Source organism: Adiantum capillus-veneris, chromosome 28 (assembly GCF_014529385.1).
Source record: "Adiantum capillus-veneris isolate H3 chromosome 28, ASM1452938v2, whole genome shotgun sequence".
Taxonomy (NCBI): Eukaryota; Viridiplantae; Streptophyta; class Polypodiopsida; order Polypodiales; family Pteridaceae; genus Adiantum; species Adiantum capillus-veneris.
This window is the reverse complement of record NC_140958.1, coordinates 118,968,020-118,974,116: the sequence shown is the minus strand read 5'-3', so window position 1 is coordinate 118,974,116 and position 6,097 is coordinate 118,968,020. Positions and strand designations below refer to the sequence as shown.

The 6,097-nt window shown below is 48.1% G+C and overlaps 1 pseudogene; it reads right to left on the bottom strand.

The window, feature by feature from the left end:
* Positions 1–907: 907 nt before the first annotated feature.
* On the bottom strand, positions 908–5,654 carry LOC147421182 (uncharacterized; annotated as a pseudogene).
* Positions 5,655–6,097: the final 443 nt, after the last annotated feature.

Here is a 6,097-nt window from a genome sequence, read left to right as displayed (position 1 = left end):
GAAAGCTGTCTTATTGTCTTTTTTTGCAGAATCCGATAGATACGTCGCTTGGACGCGATGAGACGTATGACTAGACGACGTCAGTTTAGCCGTAGTTAGATAGCATTAGTTTAGGGTTTCTCATAGCTTATGTATCATGAGACGGATTTTATACGTCTTTTTGAACCATGTATATTATTACATTTGTCACCGCAGTTCATTTTGCCAATCAATTCTTTATGCCTATGATGTTGTACAATTTGTCATTATTACATTTGCCAATCAATTCATTTTGCCTATGATGTGTACAACTGTCAATTTTACGCTTGTCAATTTTGCAAACAATGCGTCTTGTGGGTGACTATTTTGGGTCTATTATCTACCCTTGCACTTTTTTTAAAAAGTGAATCAAGTACAATATGCTTGATGGGTGAATGCCCTGCCACCAAAAACAAATTCTCTCGGGCGTCGCTATTTATGGCTCTGTAGCGTCGCTATGAGCGTCGCTATAGACTTCTGTGTAAACGTCGCTATAACCGTCGCTATGAGCGTCTCTATATAGCGACACTTATAGCGATGCATATAGCGACGCCTATAGCGACGCATATAGCGACGCTCTCGTAGCGACGCTATTAGCGACGGTTTTAGCGACGCCGGGGGTTATAAAAACACACTGTATTTTCGTCGCTAACAGCGTCACAAGAGCACACAACCTCTTGTAGTGCAGCCGCGTCTGTTACATTGCAACCGCATGTAAGAGATCTACTCATTGACGTAAGCATTTCACGGTATTTTGTAGCTTTTGGCGTCACCGACCCACAGCCTAATTTCATCATAAGTAGGAATTTACACTTCAAAATCAAAAACTAAGTATAGGCGGGATATTGGGGCATCATTGCTAAGCATTTAGATGGCATCATTGCTAAACATTTAGATGCATTCTGGGTCGAAAATGACTATGTCAAAAATCCACTGCTGTTAATAATCGTGATTTTTGCACTTGACCTAAAGTGAGATTTGAGACCATAAACATGTGTGCTTAGGTCTTATAAACATGTCCTAGAAGTTTCGTCACGTTGGGATGGAAGAAATGGGAACACACCCGATACACAAGCTAATTGCCTCTCTATAGCCTAGCGGATACACAACACCCCAAACCACACAAAAACATACACGCACACACACTTTCTGCCAACCTTCACATCATGGACTCGCCTACGAGCAACTTCGGCTACACACAATCACATTTACTGACACACAGACCAACGTACCCGTATCTGTAAACACACTCACACCGGGAGACCTCCAATACACCATCTTTGAGACACACACACTCGAATCTTTTTTGCCACCTGTTGAACAACCACCAAAGCCCTCGTTGGCAGCTCTCTTGATCTACAAATGCTCCCCGTGCAGCCAGCCTCTCCTTATGGTGACACCACCCTCTGAAGCTGACCTCCCAAGTCTGCTCACTTGATATGGTGACTCTTCCTTTGGTAGTACTTGGTCAACTGTAGTCCCAAACAGACCCGCCTTCTCTTCTCATGCAACCATCGATCATCTAGCACTTGCTTCCTGACGTAGTTGATCACCTTGCTTGCGGTGCTCGGAGGCATCCATCCCCTCCAAAAGACACACCATGTACATCACCTCAGCCTTGTATCCTTGCTTTCACTCATGGCGGTCCTGCAGCCCCACCTCCTTCTTCTCCTCGCCGGCCCTCTGGCAGCCCCCCTTCTCTGCAACCTGAACCCCTTCTTGCTTCAATCTGGCGGCCCTCTGTGGCCCTCTTACCAACTGCAGCTCCTCGACCCTGGCTGCCTTTAACCAAGCTCCCTGCGCTCCAAGCGGCCTCCCTACACTGGCCAGCCCCCTCGGATTCCTTTGATCAAGCCCGCCATCTCCTCTGCAACCATCTCAAGGCCCTGCAGCCCCTCGTCCTTGCAACAGCCCCACCAGCCCATGACCCCCTGGCTTACCTTATGGACCCGCCCCTTGATGCCAATGGACGCTTCTCATGCAGCCCCTTATCCCTGGCCCTTGGCGGCCTCTCCACTCAGAGCCACCTCTACTGCATGCACCAACAAGTGGCCTCGTTTCCAGTCTTGGCCATGCACCACCACACAGATGGTGGCCATGCTTTTTCTGGTGCTCGTCACCTACAGCCTTCTTTTTTTTCCCTTGAACTCAAGGCTTTTTTGACTTAGAGTGCACTCCCGCGAACAAAGCAAGCGGTGACCGCGTGAAGCTCCGATCATACTAAATCATAATCCGATACAAGTTTCAATACCTGATGATTGGCAAGACATTTGCTTCGCGCTCATAAAAACCTTTGAGATGGCTATCCTCGACCAATATGGGGGGAAGCCATACTCTCTCTGCTAGAAGCCACATTTGGCATACACATCTGGATAGTCGAGAGTCGTGTAGACAGCCTGCCCCAGATTCCATATCACAAACTTGATGGTACATGCATCCAGCACGCCTTGCCTCGCTCACAAGCTGATGATATCAACCTTTGCTCCTGCTGCCTGTGATAGCAGGAAACCCTTGCAGTTTCCACTAACAAATGCTCGATCTCGATATACCTATCCCCTAACACCATCAGAAACTTGCCCAATGTCTCTGCCACTTGCCTGAAAACCACCATGCATGGACTTCTTGCCTCTCGATGGGTCGACACTGTCGGGCTGCACCATCATTGCCCAACCTCTCGTTGAGCATTCATGCTCAACAGTAGCATTATTTAGGTATGAGAAAACTGCATAAGAAGCAAGAACATAATAGCATAATAAGAAGCTATATATAGTAGAACTGTATAGATAAATAGATAGAGAGGAGATCGTATCAGCTGTATAAACCCCCCGGATCAAATGGAAAGCCTCGAGCTTTCCCAAGTGTGATGCAAACTCCGCTGATATCAAACACATGGCATTGAGCACAACCATGTGTCCATAGTATATGCATAATCAACCTTTTTTTTGCACCTGTAAACCCGAAAACAAGCCTCTTGTGCAGCTTGGCATAGCACCGACCTTCAACTACTTATATCCATACGCCGGCTTCATACACTGAATGAACCTGTACACCAACCTGCGAAGCATCTGCACCATACATCATTTTTCTCTCACCTGCTAGAGAGCTCTCCATAACAGACCCCTCATCAAGAGAGCTTTGCAAACGGTGCAAAACTACCTGTAAAGCAACTTTCAAGAGCATGAGCACCAATAGCAGAACACCCACCTTTAGCAACCTGTCTTCCACTACCGTTGCTTCTTGCATAGCCCAACCTACCTGTGTGCCAAGCATACCCTCTGTTGTAGATCCTTCAAACGGCATACATTCCATACCTGACTCATCATGCAAGTATTTGTCTGTCATAGCCTTTGACACTTTGTCTTCAACCACATCATGCGAGAGCAAATCGGATTGCTCGACCACCCACCTTTGCCTGCTCTTCAAGGACTTCTTCTATAATCACATCATCTGCTACGCAAAAGAGAAAGCCATGATCTATTACCTCGATTTTTGGTAGGTCGACATCACCAACACTTTCTGGAATGCACTGCTGCTCTTCAATACACTGAGTAGAGCAAGGTTGCCCAACCCCTTAATTTGCTAGCTTCTTCCTGTACAACTTCGACCATTGCTTTGCCAACAGCTTCAAACTTTTTTTGTGAGCTCTGACCCATAACTTCCTTTGAGTCTTCATGCATACACGCTTCGACCAAGAGCGCATCCTTGCTAGCCGAGCTAACAGACTCTTGTACAACATCACACCACATTGGAGGCACAAATTGAAATGAAGAACCAGAATGGCTTACCAATGGCAAAGCAGCTACCTCTTTCACGCTTGAACTTCCCTCTGGCTTGATGGCATGACGCAACTCCATTGTCGAGCTATATCCATAGTCTGCCGGCTTCAACAAACCCGTCTCCAGCTTCTTCTTTGCTTTCTTGCTCTTTGCCTTTGCCAAGCAAACCATTTGCGCATACTCCTCAGCACCACCGCACTCAACCTTCTCTTTGATTTGCGGATGCAAGCATGCTAGAAACTGCTCTTGCTTGAAATGATCTCCATTTCGCACACATGTCACAACAGCTAGTCTCCCCCAAATAGATTCAAATTTACCCAAAAACAAAGCAAAATCTTCACTTACATCCTGCTTGAGCTTGCTCAATTGTTCACCCAAGTCTGATGGAGAAACCCGTTTTTGAAAAGCTTCAACAAACTGTTTGCGAACCTCGCTCATTGAGACTGGCGATCTGCAACCTTCAATCCTTCAAACTAGGTTTAGGCTCGTCCTTGTAGAACGAATGGTAGGGCCTTCAATTTAGCTTCATGTCCACAAATCCTCAACTGCAACAACAGGTATAGCTCCAGATCGAAAAACCAATCTGCAGCCTCTTCTTCTCCAGCAAGCACCAAGTCAATATCATGCATCATCTCCAGGCTTTAAAACTTCACTGAGGAGCAATCAGTAGATCCTTAGTGGGGGCACCACTGATGGGATGGGGAAAATGGGAACACACCCGATACACAAGCTAACTGCCTCTCTATAGCCCAACGAATACCCGGCACCCCAAACCACACAAAAACATACACGCACGCACACTTTCTGCCAACCTTCACATCATGGACTCGCCTACGAGCAACTTCGGCTACACACAATCACATTTACTGATGCACACACCAATGTACCCGTATCTGTAAACACACTCACACCGGGAGACCTCGCAAGCCTCGATCGCATACAAAACCACACTCAATCTGCAACCACAATCAATCTCTCTCTCTCCCTCTCTCTCTCTGCACACACGCACAAAAGACCCGGAGCCACCGCTACCACGGGCGCTATGAACGAGACGAGATAGTCGAGATGGAATACGCAAACTTAAACTTAGACCCGGCAATGATTGCTATACTATCATCAAAACAAACTCAATACACCATCTTCAAGAAGCACACACTCTCGAAATTTTTTTGCCACCTGTTGAACAACCACTGAAGCCCTCGTTGGTGGCTCTCTTGCTCTACAAATGCTCCCCATGCAGCCCTCTCCTTATGGTGACACCACCCTCTGAAGCCGACCTCCCAAGTCTGCTCACTTGATATGGTGACTCTTCCTTTGGCAGTACTTGGTCAACTGTAGTCCCAAACAGACCGGCCTTCTCCTCTTCTCATGCAACCATCGATCATCTAGCACTTGCTTCCTGACGTAGTTGATCACCTTGCTTTCGGTGCTCGGAGGCATGCATCCCCTCCAAAAGACACACCATGTACAACACCTCAGCCTTGTACCCTTGCTTTCACTCCTGGCGGTCCTGCAGCTCCACCTTCTTCTTCTCCTTGCCGGCCCTCTGGCGGCTCCCCTTCTCTGCAACCTGAACCCCTTCTTGCTTCAATCTGGTGGCCCTTTGTGGCCCTCTTACCAACTGCAGCTCCTTGACCCTGGCCACCTTCAACCAAGCTCCCTGCACTCCAAGCGGCCTCCCTACACTGGCCAGCCCCCTTGGATTCCTTTGATCAAGCCCGCCATCTCCTCTGCAACCATCTCAAGGCCCTGCAGCCCCTCGTCCTTGCAACAGTCCCCACCAGCCCATGACCCCCTGGTTTACCTTCTGGCCCGCGCCTTGATTCCACTGGCCGCTTCTCATGCAGCCCCTAATCCCTGGCCCTTGGCGGCCTCTCCACTCAGTGCCACCTCTATTGCAAGCACCAACAAGTGGCCTCGTTTCCAGTCTTGGCCATGCACCACCACACAGATGGTGGCCATGCTTTTTCTGGGGCTCGTCCTGCAACCTTCTTTTTTTTTCCCTTGAACTCAAGGCTTTTTTGACTTAGAGTGCACTCCCGCGAACAAAGCAAGCGGTGACCGCGTGAAGCTCCGATCATACTAAATCATAATCCGATACAAGTTTCAATACCTGATGATTGGCAAGACATTTGCTTCGCGCTCATAAAAACCTTTGAGATGGCTATCCTCGACCAATATGGGGGGAAGCCATACTCGCTCTCCTAGAAGCCACATTTGGCATACACATCTGGATAGTCGAGTGTCGTGCAGACAGCCTGCCCCAAATCCCATATCACAAACTTGATGGTACTTGCATCCAG